This window comes from Eschrichtius robustus, chromosome X (genome assembly GCF_028021215.1).
Source record: "Eschrichtius robustus isolate mEscRob2 chromosome X, mEscRob2.pri, whole genome shotgun sequence".
Lineage (NCBI taxonomy): Eukaryota > Metazoa > Chordata > Mammalia > Artiodactyla > Eschrichtiidae > Eschrichtius > Eschrichtius robustus.
Window position 1 is genome coordinate 23,064,428 of NC_090845.1, and position 19,168 is coordinate 23,083,595.

The 19,168-nt window shown below is 53.1% G+C and overlaps 2 pseudogenes; both read left to right on the forward strand.

The window, feature by feature from the left end:
• Window positions 1-450: 450 nt before the first annotated feature.
• Window positions 451-1,892, forward strand: LOC137757130 (melanoma-associated antigen B4-like; annotated as a pseudogene).
• Window positions 1,893-12,479: 10,587 nt separating this feature from the next.
• On the forward strand, window positions 12,480-13,921 carry LOC137757178 (melanoma-associated antigen B4-like; annotated as a pseudogene).
• The last annotated feature ends 5,247 nt before the right edge of the window (window positions 13,922-19,168 follow it).

Consider the following 19,168-nt stretch of genomic DNA (forward strand, 5'->3'; position numbering starts at 1 on the left):
TGAGACTCAAGGAGGTGCCGGCACTGGTGCGAGCAGATGGCCCTCGGGGCAAGAGGGGAGCTCCAGGCTGCACCGGCCGCCCAGGGAGGACCCCGAGTGAGGACTAAGGGAGCCACCCACCCCGAAGAGAAGGGACGAGAGAGAATATGGCCTGTCCCCTCCTGCCAACCCGTAAACTCCCAAGGAAGGACTGTCAGGCTGAGACTGCCCGTACTTTTCCTCTGCCAGGTCCAAGGGAGGTTAGAGCTTTGTTCTGAAGGGGCCATCACCAGGCAGCAGAAGGGAGGGTCCCAGGATCCTTCGGTGGTGGGCTGAACGCTCCCTCCTTTCCTCCTCCTGGGTGTCATGGAAGATGGTGGTGTCAACTTCAGAGCAGCAGACGGGATGGGGTGGGGGTGGGGGTGGGGGGGGGTGGGGGAGTCTTGCCAGCAACTGTCATCCTGACTCTGAATGGGAACCGCGAGGACCTACCTCCCCTGCCAGCCCCCACTGTCACCCCCGTGCCGCCCAGGCAGGGCTGGCTGGCTGTGCCCCAAGGCTCACTCTGCCGTCCTCCACAGGGGTCTCAGGGGACAGGCGGAGCAGGAGAACGGGAGCCCTGTGGGTCCTCGAGCAGTGCCCTCAAGGACCCTGCAGAGGCGGCCTTGGTTAAAGCCAGGGAGGAATCTCCCCGCTGAAGGTGCTCACAGCATCTCCTTGTCCCTCCCCCAGGTGCCCTCATTGCCTGCCTTCCTGCCCACACTCCCGCCTGCTGGCCCTGACCTGTGTCATCATGCCTCGGGGCCAGAAGAGGAAGCACCGTGCCCGCGAGAGACGCCACCAGGCCCGGGGGGAGACTCAGAGTCTCAAGGGTGCCCAGGCCACTGAGGCGGCGGCGGCGGCGGCGGCAGAGAGAGAAGAGTCGCCCCCCTCCCCCGCTTCTGTTTCTCGGGGTACTCCCCCGAGCTCCCGTGCTGCTGGCGCTCGCCGGGAGCCTCAGGGAGCCCCAGCCACTAGCTCTCGTGAGGCAGGGGTTTCCTGCCCAGGATATGAAGAGGGTGCCCGGGCGAGCCAAGATGAGGAAAGTGCAAGTACCTCCCAGGCAGCACCTTCCACTCACAGCACTTGGAGAGATCCTCTGTCCATGAAGGCCAGCACGTTGGTGCAGGTCCTGCTGGAGAAGTACAAGCTGAACGAGCCCATCCCGCAGGCAGAAATGCTGAAGGCTGTCAGCAAGAAGTACACGAAGCACTTCCCTGAGATCCTCAGGAGAGCCTCTGAGTGCATGGAGCTGGTCTTTGGCCTCGAGCTGAAGGAAGTCGACCCCAGCCGTCACTCCTACGCCCTCATCAGCAAGCTGGCCCTCCCCAGCGAGGGAAGTCCGAGTGGTGAGTCGGGGCTGCCCACGTCCGGTCTCCTGATGACTCTCCTGGGCGTGATCTTCAAGAAGGGCAACCGTGCCACCGAGGAGGAGATCTGGGAATTCCTCAATGCGTTGGGGTTGTATGCTGGGAGGAGGCACTCGATCTTTGGGGAGCCCAGGAGGCTCATCAGCGAAGAGTTCGTGCAGCAGAAGTACCTGACCTACCGCCAGGTGCCCAACAGCGATCCTCCGCGCTATGAGTTCCTGTGGGGCCCGAGAGCCCTGGCTGAAACCAGCAAGATGAAAGTGCTGGAGTTTGTGGCCAAGATCGCTGATACCGTCCCCAGTGCCTTCCCAGATCTCTATGAGGAGGCTCTGCAAGATGAGGAAGAGAGAGCAGGAGTGAGAGCCGCGGCCAGGGCTGCAGCTGTGGCCGAGGGCAGTGCACTTCCAGGGCCAAGGCCCCGCAGCTCCTCCCACATCTAGGGAGGGAGGCCGCGGGCAGTTTGTTCACTTTGTTTTGGAAGGGAGCAGTCAAGCTCCTAAATAGTGCAGAGTAGGAGGGGTGGAGGGAACAAAGTATAGATCTTATTTATCTTCCTGTTTTAAACTAGTAACCTCTATACCTTATTTATTGACTTATTTAGGTTTTTTCAAATGTTTTTATCTTGTAATAGATAGTGTGTTTTCTTAAGAATATGAATTCGTGCATGACATTGCTTGCATATTTATTGCTGTTTAAAGAGTTCTAAAGTTACAGTTTTGGTATATGTAAAAGAAATTCACGAACCATCTATATACTTTCTGTATGATCCACAAGTAGAAAACATGGCACTGCAATAGAGATTTTCATGGAAACGTGAAAGACGACCACAGAAAATATTTGGAAACAAAAAATGGAGAAAACAGAGAGTAAAAGGTATTTAATTCGTGGTTTGCCTCATTTCTTTTAAACTTTCTCATTTGTGAGTATTTGTTTCTTTTGTCCTAGTGCACTGCATATTCTCTGCTACCTACTGGATTAAAAATAAACTCTGATGGGAGGGTGGTATTTTGGGGGTTCATAATAATCACATCATAACTGCCATTCATCAAAAACCCAGTATTTCTTAATGAGTATGCCACTGCTTTATATGTAGTACATAACATTCCAACATTCATGCAGGATAGGATTTGGCAGACTCCCTTTATAGGTGAATAACTTGCAAATTTCTCAAGTTCACAAGACTGATTAAGTGACCCTGCTGGGTCTAGTCCCCTGGTCGGGAATAGTCTAGAGCCTACACTCTTCCACTCCTCCCAGCCTAAGCCAGACCTTATGTCTTTTAATTCATTTTTCTTCTCACCACTCCAAAATGTATCTCATGGGATAAATAGGGGCCCTGTTCCCAAAGCACTGTTTTGGAACACGGTAATAGTAACGCTGAATAAGTGAATGGTATGAATAAAAAAAAAAAAATATTCGGTGACAATGGGGTCGTCTACATATGCAGTGCCAGATAACCTGAAAAGATCAGCATCTCCTCATTTGCTCTTCAAGTTTCTCAGGGACATAAAAGCCTTGGTTTAAGAGCTGTGTCCTCAGGTCAGTGGAGGGAGGAGTCCCAGCCTCTGATAGTTACTCAAGGTGAGGACCTTAGAAGAGAAGGGGGCCCCACAAAGTGTACCCTGCTTTCTCCCTTGTGTGGCCATGGGCAGAGCTGTGTGTCTGAAGGTACCCCTTCTTTTCCTCCGGGGCAAGGGTGGAGAGGTTCTCAGGGAGGCGAGTTCCTTGGTCTTGTGGCAGCCATCTCCAATCCTGCCCAAGTAGGGGATCCTAACAGGCCTTAATTCGATTCAGGGTGAGGACACTGGGTGCTGATGAGTGGACTCCCCATAACAAAGGGGACCACACAGAGGCCCCCGGCAGGGGTAGCCAGGGAATAGGTCTCTTACCTCCCCTTCTGGTGTCTCAGGAAGGTGAAAGCCTTGGCCTGAGGCTGGCAGACAGTCAGTCAGTAGGGAGGCTGGAGTCCCATATGCTACCTGAAGTCAAGGTAAGAAACCTGAGTTAGGACTGAGGGGCCACTGACTCCAGAAGAGTGGGGCCTTGTAAAATCCTGCTCCTCAGAAGACCCCAACAGCTTTGGACAGATCTGGTTCATCCTGACTTCCAATTCCGAATTTCCATAAGGTAATGCCTTTGTTCTGAGGAGCACAGCTTCAGGGGAGTGGAGGGCGGAGTCCTGGGTCTGGTCAGGCATCACGATGAGGACCCTGAATGAGGAGCAAGGGGACCACTCACTCCAGAACAGAGGAGAATGCAGAGTCCCACCACCCCTGATGTCAGCCCCAGGCGGCCCAGGACAAAGCTTTCTGGCTGACGTGCCCCCTCTTTCCACTGGGAGTGGGTCTCAGGGAGGCGAGGGCCTTGGTCTATTGGGAACAGCCTCACTCAGTAGAGACTGGAAATCTAGTGACTCTAAATGAGGATAAAGGGACTCCACCTAGAACAGAGCCCTGCCACTGGATACTTCCCCTCGGCAAATCCAGGAATGTTGGCATGATGCGCCCCACACGTGTCCTTTTAGAGCATCTCCGGTAGATGAGGCACTTGGTCTCAGGGGCCAGCCTCACGTTAGCACAGGGAGGAGTTCCAGGTCCTGCCAAGAGTCAAGCAGAGGACCGTGAGGACTGAGGGAACCACCCAAATCATAAAAGTGGGGACGCCACAGAATCCCTCCCTTACTGTCGGCCGTGAGTGACCACAGGCAGTCATGCCCACGTGAGGCAACCCTCACATCCTCCTAGGTGGTCTCAGGGAATTAAAGGCTGCAGTATGAGAGGACAGGCCTCTCTAGGTCACGGGAAGGGTCAGTGTAAGGACTCTGAGTGAGGACCAAGGGGAACGCCCAACCGAAAAGACAGAGGAACACAGAGCCCCACCACCCTTTCGGCCCTGGGAAGCCCCAGGCAGGGGTAGTTCGATGTGTCACCCACTTGCTTCCAGCTCTGGAGGACTCAGGTCAGTAGAGGGAAGAGTCCCAGATCCTGACACAGTGAGGACTATTGAGGTCACAAACCCCAGAAGAGTGGAGCCCGGAGAATCTTGCCCTCTGCTGTTAGTCCTCAGAAGCCCCTGAGAGAGAGCTGTGGCTGCACGTGGCCTACTGTGACTTCTACTTCTGGGGACTCAGGGTGGTGAGGACTTTGCTCTGAGGCTGGCTGGCTCAGCATAGGGGAAATTTCCAGGTTGTGCTAGGAGTTGGGGTGAGGACCTAAGGCTGGAGTGGGGCAGGAAAACCGTACCAATGGGGGCAGCGCATCATCTCTCCCCTGCCGTCAGTCCTGGGAGACGCCTGGATAGATGTCAGGCCGAGCAGAGGCAACCCTTAACTCCTCCCAGGGTGACAGAGAAGTGAGGACAGTTACTAGGTGAAGAGAGCGAGAAATTATAGGTCTTGCCAGGAGTCAAACGGAGGAGCCTGAGTGAGGACTGGTGCGGCCAACCATAATAAGGCCTGGATTTGCCTGCCACAGCTTTCTGCCTTCAGAGGCCACAGGTAGATGTGGGAAATCAGGCTACCCTCACTTCCTTCTGCTGGGTCTCAGAGAGCTGTGGGCCTTTCTACGAGCACATGTCCTCAGGTAAAGAGAGAGGAGCCACAGGCCTTCCCAGGAGTCAAACTGAGAACGCTGAGTGACGACTAAGGGGAACATGCCCCACCCCCTGAGCTGTGGGGACGACAAAGAGTCTAGCCTTGCCCCTGCTTTCAGCACTTGAAGGCTCAGGACAGGGCAGTCGGGCCGAGGCTCCTTTACATCAGGTCTAAGGGAGGTGAGATCCTTAGCCTGAAGGTAAAGCCATTAGAGGGCAGAAGGGTGGGTCCCAGGCCCTACGTGAAGCCAACTGAGAGCACTGAATAGGGACTGAGGACCCAGTGATCCCAGGATAGAAAGGACTCCACAGAGCTGTCAGCACTGTGTTCCCCCTGTCAGGGCGGTGAGCTGGGGCACCCCTCACTTCCTCCTCATGGGTCCCCCGGGACCACTGAGGTGTCAACTGCAGAGCAACAGAGAGGAGGAAGCCCAGGCCCTGGCTGCCGTCCACCTAAAGACCCTGAAGATGAACTGAGCAGACTCCCCGCCCTAGAACGCGGAAGGTCCCACTGGCAGCCCCCTTCTGTCACCCCAGGGACACTCAGGTAGGCTGGCAGCCTGTAGCCCAAGGCTCACTCTACCGTCCTCCACAGGGGTCTCAGGGGACAGGCGGAGCAGGAGGACGGGAGCCCTGTGGGTCCTCGAGCAGTGCCCTCAAGGACCCTGCAGAGGCGGCCTTGGTTAAAGCCAGGGAGGAATCTCCCCGCTGAAGGTGCTCACAGCACCTCCTTGTCCCTCCCCCCAGGTGCCCTCATTGCCTGCCTTCCTGCCCACGCTCCCGCCTGCTGGCCCTGACCTGTGTCATCGTGCCTCGGGGCCAGAAGCGGAAGCGCCGTGCCCGCGAGAGACGCCACCAGGCCCGGGGGGAGACTCATAGAGTCTCAAGGGTGCCCAGGCCACTGAGGCGGAGGCGGCGGCGGCGGCGGCGGCGGCGGCGGCGGCGGCAGCAGAGAGAGAAGAGTCGCCCTCCTCCCCCCGCTTCTGTTTCTCGGGGTACTCCCCCGAGCTCCCGTGCTGCTGGCGCTCGCCCGGGAGCCTCAGGGGGTCCCAGCCACTAGCTGTCGTGATGCAGGGGTTTCCTGCCCAGGATATGAAGAGGGTGCCCGGGCGAGCCAAGATGAGGATAGCGAGTCACAGATGAGCGGGCCTGCCCCATCCTGGACGGTTCGTCTTTCCCTCCCCTACCTGGACACCGGTGGTTGGAGCATGCCCAGAGATCCTCCCTCTCGTGGTCAAGGACCACTGCTAGGTTTCCAGCCATACCAGGACCAAGCAAGACAAAACCGCCGGCACAGGTTGACGCAGGCGCACCAAGACCTAAAAGGTGACTCACGGTAACCCAGGGTTCATTATGCCTCATTTGTACTAACTTAGCATTGCGGCTTTTGCTTCCCCGCCCCACCCGATGGGTTCTGCTTGGGTGCTTATGGGTAAGTGCCTGCATACTAGCAGGAAAGTTACATAACCTAAAGCTGTCAATCGATTTCTCAGTCAAATAACGCAGGACACAGGGAGGGACCACCACTCTACAAAACACGGCCCTACCCCATTGCGGGGCTGCTTCTGGTTTCCAGACAGCCCGCTCTCCTGCTTTCTCGGGAGTGTACTTTTTGCTCTGCTTAACTGAACTCTTGCTACTTAAAACTGCTCTACGCCTCTCGACTGAATTCTTCCTCTTTGGGAGGGCAAGAACCACGGAAATCGCCATTCTGCTGGTGACAGTATGGATCACACAATTCATTACTTTTGTCAGGTACAAGCTAAAGTTTTGATATTTTATAAAACAAATTTAGAAACCTTCCATTTTTTTTATGACCTCGAACAAGAAAACACAGCAATGGAAGAGGGATTTCCATGGAACTGTGAATAGACTCGGCAGTTAAATAATGTGGGTCCAGTAAAAAAGAAAAGAAAAAGAGTAAATGGTGGTACATTTTTGGTTTGGTTTATTCTTTTAGTGCTTCTTTTTGTAAAACTGAAAGATGTTTTCTTAGATTATTCAAGATTGTGAGAGAAATTAAACAATAATAAAGTAGACCTCCTTATCGTTGCCACTCTTATTCCCAACCATTAATTGAGCATCTACTCTTTGGAAGGCTCCATGGCAGAACTGGGGATGGTAAGAAAAAGAAGACTGAGCCACTGTCCATAGAACTTTAGAGCCTAGGAGCTGCCGCCATATCAAGAAGATGGTGAGACACACTCTAAGAGCTAAATAAATGACAAGTTAAAACAAGGGGTGAGAAAGAGAGGAGGTTCCAGATGAGAGCAGTCAAGTGTAAATGCTGTTTTTGCTCACAGATGACCTAACTGTCTATGTAGGAAATCTCAAGTAATCAACAACAAGAAAACTCCTGGTATTAATCAGCCAAGGTTAATACTCAACAGTCAATTGTTGTCCGATAAACAAATGGAATTTGCAATTGAAAAACCTAATGCCATTTACATTAGCACCAAAAAAAGATTGATTATAAATAATTCTTAAAAATATACGTATAAGATTTATATGAGAAATACAAACGTCACTGAAAAAAATTAAAGGAGATCTAAATAAATAGAGAAACACTCCATGTTCACGGATAGGAGGATGCAAGATTGTTGAGATGTCAGTTACTCCCAACTTGATTTATACACTCAATACAATTCTGCTCAAAACTCCAGCAAGTTATTCTGTAGATAGCAACAAACAATCTAAAGTGTATATAAAAAATGAAAAGATCCATAATAACCAACTCAAATCAATACCGAAGAAGATCAAAGTCAGAGAACTGATATTACTGGATTTCAAAACGGACTTTAAAGCTACGATAATCAAGACCACATACTATTAGCAAAAGAAGAGACAAATAGACCAAGGCACAGAATAGAAAACCTAGAAATAGACCCCTCACACAGTCAACTGATCTTTAACAAAGGAGCAAAGGCAACTCAATAGAGAAAGGAGTCTTTTAACTCACAGTGCTGGGACAACTAGACGTGCGCATACAACAAAAAAGAATGTTGATACAGACTTTACATGTTTCAAAATAATTAACTCAAAATGGATCACAGACCTAAATGGAAAACTCAAAATTTAAAAAAAGCCCGGGCCTTCCCTCATGGTCCAGTGGTTAAGACTGCACTTCCACGGCAGGGGGCATGGGTTTGATCCTTGGTCAGGGAACTAAGATCCTGCCTGCCATGCGGAGTGGGAAAACCAAACCAAACCAAACCAAAACCAAACCAAACCAAACCAAACCAGAAGGAAATACAGGAGAAAATCTTGGGTTTGGCAACGAGATTTTAGACGCAACACCAAAAGCACAATCCATGAGAGAGAAAAATGATAAGCTGAACTTCATTAAAATTAAAAACTTCTACTCTGTCAAAGGTACTATTAAGAGAATGAAAAGACAAGCCGCAGACTGGGAAAAAATAATTGTAAGACACATATCTGATAATAAACATGAATCAAAAATATACAATGAACTCTTAAAAAACTCAACGATAAGAAAACAAAAACGTCAATTTAACAGCGGTGAAAAGAGCTGAACAGACGCCTCACCAAAAATACACACAGATGGCAAATAGCATACGAAAAGACGATCAACATCACAGGTCTTCAGGGAGTTTGGGATTTAAACAACAATGAGATACCTATTAATATGGCTAAAACAAAAACAAACACCTGGCAATACCAAATGCTGGCAAGGATGGGGACCAATAGGAACTCTCATTCAGTGCTAAAGGGAATGCAAAGTGATAGAGACACACTGTCTGGAAACTGGCTGGAAGTTTCTTTTAAGCTAAACATAATCTTATCATATGATCTAGCAATTAAACGCCTAGGTATTTACTCAAAAGAGTTGAAAACTTATGTCCATCCGGAAGCCTTCAAACCAACGTTAAGAGTACACAAATTCATAGTTGCCAAAAACTGAAATCAACCAAGATGACCTTCAGCAGATGAAGGGGTAAACAAACTGTGGTAGTCCACATGATGGAATGCTATTCAGCCGTGAAGAGAAATGACATTTCAAACCACAAACAGATATAGAGAAACTTAAATGTATACTGATTAGCAAAAGGAGCTAGTTTAAAAAGCCTACATATTGAGGTATTTGTAGTGAGGTGGATGGACCTAGAGTCTGTCATACAGAGCGAAGTAAGTCAGAAAGAGAAAAACAAATACCGTATGCTAACACATACATATGGAGTCTAAGAAAAAAGAAATATGGTCATGAAGAACCTAGGGGCAAGATGGGAATAAAGATGCAGACCTACTAGAGCATGGACCTGAGGATACGGGGAAGGGGAAGGGGAAGCTGGGACAAAGTGAGAGAGTGGCATGGACATATATACACTACCAAATGTCAAACAGAGAGCTAGCGGGAAGCAGTCGCTTAGCACAGGGAGATCAGCTCGGTGCTTTGTGACCACCTAGAGGGGTGGGATAGGGAGGGTGGGAGGGAGGGAGATGCAAGAGGGAAGAGATAATGGGGATATATGTGTAACTGATTGACTTTGTTATAAAGCAGAAACTAACACACCATTGTGAAGCAATTCTACTCCAATAAAGATGTTAAAAAAAATCAAAAAAAAGGAAAAAAAAAAAAAAAAAAAAAAGAAAATACACCATAGACTAAAGCAATAATATAAAAAACATACCTAGAAAGAAACCATACAAAAATGTATATAATCTACATGGAGGCAATAAGAAGAATTTCCTGACTGACTTAGGAAAAAGAAGTCTCAACCAGAATAGTATGTTATGTGTATTCGTGAGGCACAGATATTGTAAGAATATCGATTTTCCTTAATTCGTTTACAGATTTAGTACCTTATCCATAGCAGCTGATGACAATCAAACATGGGCTACTGTTTCCTGTACCCAAAATCAACCATGGAAAAATTACAGAAGGAATAAAGAGAAAACATTAACAAAAGCAACAACACAAAGCTAAATAATCCCTGAGGGACAGTAAGTCTCCACTGAACTAGAACCTGAGTGTGGGCAGGTAGGGGGATGCCCTGAATTCGAGACAGGCCTGTAGCCTGCAAGAGAGGCAGATGACAGGACTGATTAGAGAAAAGCCTTTAAACTTGAGCCCTTGATTCTTCCACTGTGCTCTGGGACCATGAATCTCTACTGCTTCACTGAAGGAACCTGAGGCAGCCTTGCAGAGCCCGCATGCCAGGAGCATGGGACACCAAAGATTGGGCTGGATGTGGCAGTATGGTCCACAGGCTGTGAGATAACCATCTGAAACTTTGTTAGTGGATGACAACTGGCCTTTTTAAATGATCATCTTAATGGACTATCACACACGGACTCAAAGAGAATAGCAAGTAACACAGCAGTTGTACAAAAGGACAGAAATTCATTTCTGAACTTTTGGGCAATGCCCCTGATGTCAACAAAGAGAGACCACAGTGAGAACTGTCAGGCTAAGGAGCCCCTTCACTAACTCCTCCGGGATTCTGTGGGGCATGGTTGGGGACAGGGATGGAGTCATACCAGAGAAGGATGGAATGGAATCGCAGGCCCTGCCAGCAGTCAGTGTGAGGACCTTGAGTGAGACCTGACGGGCTCCAAACCACAGAAGAGAGTCTCGCCTCCTTTCCCCTCAGCTCATCTTACCTGCACCAGCCATCTCTGGGAGGCTCCAGGCAGAAGTGTCCAGATGAGATGTGCCTGCACTTCACACCAGCAGTCTCAGGGAGCTGATGTCTCTGATGCGAGGCCTTGGCCTCAGGTCAGCAGACGGGAGGTAGCCCAGCACCTACAGGGAGTCAAGAGAAGACACTGAGAGGGGATTGAGAGCAGCATCCACCATAGAACAGGGGGCCCCAAAGAGGCCTCACTGTCAGTCTCGGGGGACCCAGGCATGGCTGTGAGGCTCAGGCCCCCAGATACTTCCGGCCGGGGGCGCCGACAGAAATGAGAGCCAAGGTGGGACGCCTGCTGACTCAGCTCAGCGGAGGGAAAAGTCCCAGGACCTGCCAAGAGTCAATGAAAGGCCCACGTGCCAGTCCTGCGGGAAGCTCCGCCTGCACCACCCCACACCTCCCCTCCCCGTCCCGCCCCGCCCCGGCCCGGCCCCGCCCCACCCCCGCCCCGCCACGCCCCTACTGTCCTCCTGGAGCCCAGATGCGCACGACCGGAAGTGACGTCCTCCTAACCACGCTGTGGGGGCGAGGCCATTTTTGAGAGTTGCCGTCCTGCGAGGGTGAGTCGCGGGAGGAGTCCCACGTCTCGTCAGGTGTCAAGGTGTGAGGTGACCCCAGTTAGAAGTGCGGGGACACGCCCCCGACACCCCCAATCCCCTTTCCCTCCGCAAACAGGTGGCCCCGCAGGCCCCGCTCACCCCGCCCACCCCGCCCCTGCTCTCGGCCCGAGAGGCTCGGGCCTGGCTGTTAGGCCCCAAGTCCACCCGCTTCCCCCGCGGGGCCTCGGGCAAGGAAGGCCTCGCTCTGAGGTTGGTGGACCCTGGCTCAGCTCAGTAGAGGGAGCGCCCCAGGCCCTGTGCAGTGAAGGACGGGACCCTCGTGGGGTCCGAGGGGCTCCACGCCCCAGAATGGCGGCCACGCAGACCCCGCCCCTGACGTCAGCCTGGGAGCCTCCGGGCAGGTCTAAAGACGGGAGGGGCTCCCTCAGTGCGAACGCGGGCGGGCGGGCGGGCGGGCGGACGGACGCGGGAGACTCAGGGAGGAGGGGGCCTTGTTCTGAGGGGCTGGCCGCAGGTCAGCAGAGGGAGGATTTCCAGGGCACGGGAGGAGTCAGGGTGAGGACCGTCCTCCCCGTCGCAAGGGCACCTCAGAACCCCTCCCCTGTTGTCAGCCGCTTCCTTCCGGCCACACACGGAGAAGGGAGGGCTGCTGTCTGAGAGGGGAGGTGCAGGCCAGCAGAAGGCGCGTCCCTGAGCACTCCCCAAGAGTCAGCCCAAGCCCTTGAGTGAGGACCAGTGGGGCCGCCAACCACAGGGCCTCGACCTGTCTGCCGCACGCCGCAGGCTTGGTAAAACTCTGCCACGTGCGGCCGCGTGGTCACCCTCACTGCCTCCTAATGAGACTCAAGGAGGTGCCGGCACTGGTGCGAGCAGATGGCCCTCGGGGCAAGAGGGGAGCTCCAGGCTGCACCGGCCGCCCAGGGAGGACCCCGAGTGAGGACTAAGGGAGCCACCCACCCCGAAGAGAAGGGACGAGAGAGAATATGGCCTGTCCCCTCCTGCCAACCCGTAAACTCCCAAGGAAGGACTGTCAGGCTGAGACTGCCCGTACTTTTCCTCTGCCAGGTCCAAGGGAGGTTAGAGCTTTGTTCTGAAGGGGCCATCACCAGGCAGCAGAAGGGAGGGTCCCAGGATCCTTCGGTGGTGGGCTGAACGCTCCCTCCTTTCCTCCTCCTGGGTGTCATGGAAGATGGTGGTGTCAACTTCAGAGCAGCAGACGGGATGGGGTGGGGGTGGGGGTGGGGGGGGGGGTGGGGGAGTCTTGCCAGCAACTGTCATCCTGACTCTGAATGGGAACCGCGAGGACCTACCTCCCCTGCCAGCCCCCACTGTCACCCCCGTGCCGCCCAGGCAGGGCTGGCTGGCTGTGCCCCAAGGCTCACTCTGCCGTCCTCCACAGGGGTCTCAGGGGACAGGCGGAGCAGGAGAACGGGAGCCCTGTGGGTCCTCGAGCAGTGCCCTCAAGGACCCTGCAGAGGCGGCCTTGGTTAAAGCCAGGGAGGAATCTCCCCGCTGAAGGTGCTCACAGCATCTCCTTGTCCCTCCCCCAGGTGCCCTCATTGCCTGCCTTCCTGCCCACACTCCCGCCTGCTGGCCCTGACCTGTGTCATCATGCCTCGGGGCCAGAAGAGGAAGCACCGTGCCCGCGAGAGACGCCACCAGGCCCGGGGGGAGACTCAGAGTCTCAAGGGTGCCCAGGCCACTGAGGCGGCGGCGGCGGCGGCGGCAGAGAGAGAAGAGTCGCCCCCCTCCCCCGCTTCTGTTTCTCGGGGTACTCCCCCGAGCTCCCGTGCTGCTGGCGCTCGCCGGGAGCCTCAGGGAGCCCCAGCCACTAGCTCTCGTGAGGCAGGGGTTTCCTGCCCAGGATATGAAGAGGGTGCCCGGGCGAGCCAAGATGAGGAAAGTGCAAGTACCTCCCAGGCAGCACCTTCCACTCACAGCACTTGGAGAGATCCTCTGTCCATGAAGGCCAGCACGTTGGTGCAGGTCCTGCTGGAGAAGTACAAGCTGAACGAGCCCATCCCGCAGGCAGAAATGCTGAAGGCTGTCAGCAAGAAGTACACGAAGCACTTCCCTGAGATCCTCAGGAGAGCCTCTGAGTGCATGGAGCTGGTCTTTGGCCTCGAGCTGAAGGAAGTCGACCCCAGCCGTCACTCCTACGCCCTCATCAGCAAGCTGGCCCTCCCCAGCGAGGGAAGTCCGAGTGGTGAGTCGGGGCTGCCCACGTCCGGTCTCCTGATGACTCTCCTGGGCGTGATCTTCAAGAAGGGCAACCGTGCCACCGAGGAGGAGATCTGGGAATTCCTCAATGCGTTGGGGTTGTATGCTGGGAGGAGGCACTCGATCTTTGGGGAGCCCAGGAGGCTCATCAGCGAAGAGTTCGTGCAGCAGAAGTACCTGACCTACCGCCAGGTGCCCAACAGCGATCCTCCGCGCTATGAGTTCCTGTGGGGCCCGAGAGCCCTGGCTGAAACCAGCAAGATGAAAGTGCTGGAGTTTGTGGCCAAGATCGCTGATACCGTCCCCAGTGCCTTCCCAGATCTCTATGAGGAGGCTCTGCAAGATGAGGAAGAGAGAGCAGGAGTGAGAGCCGCGGCCAGGGCTGCAGCTGTGGCCGAGGGCAGTGCACTTCCAGGGCCAAGGCCCCGCAGCTCCTCCCACATCTAGGGAGGGAGGCCGCGGGCAGTTTGTTCACTTTGTTTTGGAAGGGAGCAGTCAAGCCCCTAAATAGTGCAGAGTAGGAGGGGTGGAGGGAACAAAGTATAGATCTTATTTATCTTCCTGTTTTAAACTAGTAACCTCTATACCTTATTTATTGACTTATTTAGGTTTTTTCAAATGTTTTTATCTTGTAATAGATAGTGTGTTTTCTTAAGAATATGAATTCGTGCATGACATTGCTTGCATATTTATTGCTGTTTAAAGAGTTCTAAAGTTACAGTTTTGGTATATGTAAAAGAAATTCACGAACCATCTATATACTTTCTGTATGATCCACAAGTAGAAAACATGGCACTGCAATAGAGATTTTCATGGAAACGTGAAAGACGACCACAGAAAATATTTGGAAACAAAAAATGGAGAAAACAGAGAGTAAAAGGTATTTAATTCGTGGTTTGCCTCATTTCTTTTAAACTTTCTCATTTGTGAGTATTTGTTTCTTTTGTCCTAGTGCACTGCATATTCTCCGCTACCTACTGGATTAAAAATAAACTCTGATGGGAGGGTGGTATTTTGGGGGTTCATAATAATCACATCATAACTGCCATTCATCAAAAACCCAATATTTCTTAATGAGTATGCCACTGCTTTATATGTAGTACATAACATTCCAACATTCATGCAGGATAGGATTTGGCAGACTCCCTTTATAGGTGAATAACTTGCAAATTTCTCAAGTTCACAAGACTGATTAAGTGACCCTGCTGGGTCTAGTCCCCTGGTCGGGAATAGTCTAGAGCCTACACTCTTCCACTCCTCCCAGCCTAAGCCAGACCTTATGTCTTTTAATTCATTTTTCTTCTCACCACTCCAAAATGTATCTCATGGGATAAATAGGGGCCCTGTTCCCAAAGCACTGTTTTGGAACACGGTAATAGTAACGCTGAATAAGTGAATGGTATGAATAAAAAAAAAAAAATATTCGGTGACAATGGGGTCGTCTACATATGCAGTGCCAGATAACCTGAAAAGATCAGCATCTCCTCATTTACTCTTCAAGTTTCTCAGGGACATAAAAGCCTTGGTTTAAGAGCTGTGTCCTCAGGTCAGTGGAGGGAGGAGTCCCAGCCTCTGATAGTTACTCAAGGTGAGGACCTTAGAAGAGAAGGGGGCCCCACAAAGTGTACCCTGCTTTCTCCCTTGTGTGGCCATGGGCAGAGCTGTGTGTCTGAAGGTACCCCTTCTTTTCCTCCGGGGCAAGGGTGGAGAGGTTCTCAGGGAGGCGAGTTCCTTGGTCTTGTGGCAGCCATCTCCAATCCTGCCCAAGTAGGGGATCCTAACAGGCCTTAATTCGATTCAGGGTGAGGACACTGGGTGCTGATGAGTGGACTCCCCATAACAAAGGGGACCACACAGAGGCCCCCGGCAGGGGTAGCCAGGGAATAGGTCTCTTACCTCCCCTTCTGGTGTCTCAGGAAGGTGAAAGCCTTGGCCTGAGGCTGGCAGACAGTCAGTCAGTAGGGAGGCTGGAGTCCCATATGCTACCTGAAGTCAAGGTAAGAAACCTGAGTTAGGACTGAGGGGCCACTGACTCCAGAAGAGTGGGGCCTTGTAAAATCCTGCTCCTCAGAAGACCCCAACAGCTTTGGACAGATCTGGTTCATCCTGACTTCCAATTCCGAATTTCCAAGAAGGTAATGCCTTTGTTCTGAGGAGCACAGCTTCAGGGGAGTGGAGGGCGGAGTCCTGGGTCTGGTCAGGCATCACGATGAGGACCCTGAATGAGGAGCAAGGGGACCACTCACTCCAGAACAGAGGAGAATGCAGAGTCCCACCACCCCTGATGTCAGCCCCAGGCGGCCCAGGACAAAGCTTTCTGGCTGACGTGCCCCCTCTTTCCACTGGGAGTGGTCTCAGGGAGGCGAGGGCCTTGGTCTATTGGGAACAGCCTCACTCAGTAGAGACTGGAAATCTAGTGACTCTAAATGAGGATAAAGGGACTCCACCTAGAACAGAGCCCTGCCACTGGATACTTCCCCTCGGCAAATCCAGGAATGTTGGCATGATGCGCCCCACACGTGTCCTTTTAGAGCATCTCCGGTAGATGAGGCACTTGGTCTCAGGGGCCAGCCTCACGTTAGCACAGGGAGGAGTTCCAGGTCCTGCCAAGAGTCAAGCAGAGGACCGTGAGGACTGAGGGAACCACCCAAATCATAAAAGTGGGGACGCCACAGAATCCCTCCCTTACTGTCGGCCGTGAGTGACCACAGGCAGTCATGCCCACGTGAGGCAACCCTCACATCCTCCTAGGTGGTCTCAGGGAATTAAAGGCTGCAGTATGAGAGGACAGGCCTCTCTAGGTCACGGGAAGGGTCAGTGTAAGGACTCTGAGTGAGGACCAAGGGGAACGCCCAACCGAAAAGACAGAGGAACACAGAGCCCCACCACCCTTTCGGCCCTGGGAAGCCCCAGGCAGGGGTAGTTCGATGTGTCACCCACTTGCTTCCAGCTCTGGAGGACTCAGGTCAGTAGAGGGAAGAGTCCCAGATCCTGACACAGTGAGGACTATTGAGGTCACAAACCCCAGAAGAGTGGAGCCCGGAGAATCTTGCCCTCTGCTGTTAGTCCTCAGAAGCCCCTGAGAGAGAGCTGTGGCTGCACGTGGCCTACTGTGACTTCTACTTCTGGGGACTCAGGGTGGTGAGGACTTTGCTCTGAGGCTGGCTGGCTCAGCATAGGGGAAATTTCCAGGTTGTGCTAGGAGTTGGGGTGAGGACCTAAGGCTGGAGTGGGGCAGGAAAACCGTACCAATGGGGGCAGCGCATCATCTCTCCCCTGCCGTCAGTCCTGGGAGACGCCTGGATAGATGTCAGGCCGAGCAGAGGCAACCCTTAACTCCTCCCAGGGTGACAGAGAAGTGAGGACAGTTAATAGGTGAAGAGAGCGAGAAATTATAGGTCTTGCCAGGAGTCAAACGGAGGAGCCTGAGTGAGGACTGGTGCGGCCAACCATAATAAGGCCTGGATTTGCCTGCCACAGCTTTCTGCCTTCAGAGGCCACAGGTAGATGTGGGAAATCAGGCTACCCTCACTTCCTTCTGCTGGGTCTCAGAGAGCTGTGGGCCTTTCTACGAGCACATGTCCTCAGGTAAAGAGAGAGGAGCCACAGGCCTTCCCAGGAGTCAAACTGAGAACGCTGAGTGACGACTAAGGGGAACATGCCCCACCCCCTGAGCTGTGGGGACGACAAAGAGTCTAGCCTTGCCCCTGCTTTCAGCACTTGAAGGCTCAGGACAGGGCAGTCGGGCCGAGGCTCCTTTACATCAGGTCTAAGGGAGGTGAGATCCTTAGCCTGAAGGTAAAGCCATTAGAGGGCAGAAGGGTGGGTCCCAGGCCCTACGTGAAGCCAACTGAGAGCACTGAATAGGGACTGAGGACCCAGTGATCCCAGGATAGAAAGGACTCCACAGAGCTGTCAGCACTGTGTTCCCCCTGTCAGGGCGGTGAGCTGGGGCACCCCTCACTTCCTCCTCATGGGTCCCCGGGACCACTGAGGTGTCAACTGCAGAGCAACAGAGAGGAGGAAGCCCAGGCCCTGGCTGCCGTCCACCTAAAGACCCTGAAGATGAACTGAGCAGACTCCCCGCCCTAGAACGCGGAAGGTCCCACTGGCAGCCCCCTTCTGTCACCCCAGGGACACTCAGGTAGGCTGGCAGCCTGTAGCCCAAGGCTCACTCTACCGTCCTCCACAGGGGTCTCAGGGGACAGGCGGAGCAGGAGGACGGGAGCCCTGTGGGTCCTCGAGCAGTGCCCTCAAGGACCCTGCAGAGGCGGCCTTGGTTAAAGCCAGGGAGGAATCTCCCCGCTGAAGGTGCTCACAGCACCTCCTTGTCCCTCCCCCCAGGTGCCCTCATTGCCTGCCTTCCTGCCCACGCTCCCGCCTGCTGGCCCTGACCTGTGTCATCGTGCCTCGGGGCCAGAAGCGGAAGCGCCGTGCCCGCGAGAGACGCCACCAGGCCCGGGGGGAGACTCATAGAGTCTCAAGGGTGCCCAGGCCACTGAGGCGGAGGCGGCGGCGGCGGCGGCGGCGGCGGCGGCGGCGGCAGCAGAGAGAGAAGAGTCGCCCTCCTCCCCCCGCTTCTGTTTCTCGGGGTACTCCCCCGAGCTCCCGTGCTGCTGGCGCTCGCCCGGGAGCCTCAGGGGGTCCCAGCCACTAGCTGTCGTGATGCAGGGGTTTCCTGCCCAGGATATGAAGAGGGTGCCCGGGCGAGCCAAGATGAGGATAGCGAGTCACAGATGAGCGGGCCTGCCCCATCCTGGACGGTTCGTCTTTCCCTCCCCTACCTGGACACCGGTGGTTGGAGCATGCCCAGAGATCCTCCCTCTCGTGGTCAAGGACCACTGCTAGGTTTCCAGCCATACCAGGACCAAGCAAGACAAAACCGCCGGCACAGGTTGACGCAGGCGCACCAAGACCTAAAAGGTGACTCACGGTAACCCAGGGTTCATTATGCCTCATTTGTACTAAGCATTGCGGCTTTTGCTTCCCCGCCCCACCCGATGGGTTCTGCTTGGGTGCTTATGGGTAAGTGCCTGCATACTAGCAGGAAAGTTACATAACCTAAAGCTGTCAATCGATTTCTCAGTCAAATAACGCAGGACACAGGGAGGGACCACCACTCTACAAAACACGGCCCTACCCCATTGCGGGGCTGCTTCTGGTTTCCAGACAGCCCGCTCTCCTGCTTTCTCGGGAGTGTACTTTTTGCTCTGCTTAACTGAACTCTTGCTACTTAAAACTGCTCTACGCCTCTCGACTGAATTCTTCCTCTTTGGGAGGGCAAGAACCACGGAAATCGCCATTCTGCTGGTGACAGTATGGATCACACAATTCATTACTTTTGTCAGGTACAAGCTAAAGTTTTGATATTTTATAAAACAAATTTAGAAACCTTCCATTTATTTTATGACCTCGAACAAGAAAACACAGCAATGGAAGAGGGATTTCCATGGAACTGTGAATAGACTCGGCAGTTAAATAATGTGGGTCCAGTAAAAAAGAAAAGAAAAAGAGTAAATGGTGGTACATTTTTGGTTTGGTTTATTCTTTTAGTGCTTCTTTTTGTAAAACTGAAAGATGTTTTCTTAGATTATTCAAGATTGTGAGAGAAATTAAACAATAATAAAGTAGACCTCCTTATCGTTGCCACTCTTATTCCCAACCATTAATTGAGCATCTACTCTTTGGAAGGCTCCATGGCAGAACTGGGGATGGTAAGAAAAAGAAGACTGAGCCACTGTCCATAGAACTTTAGAGC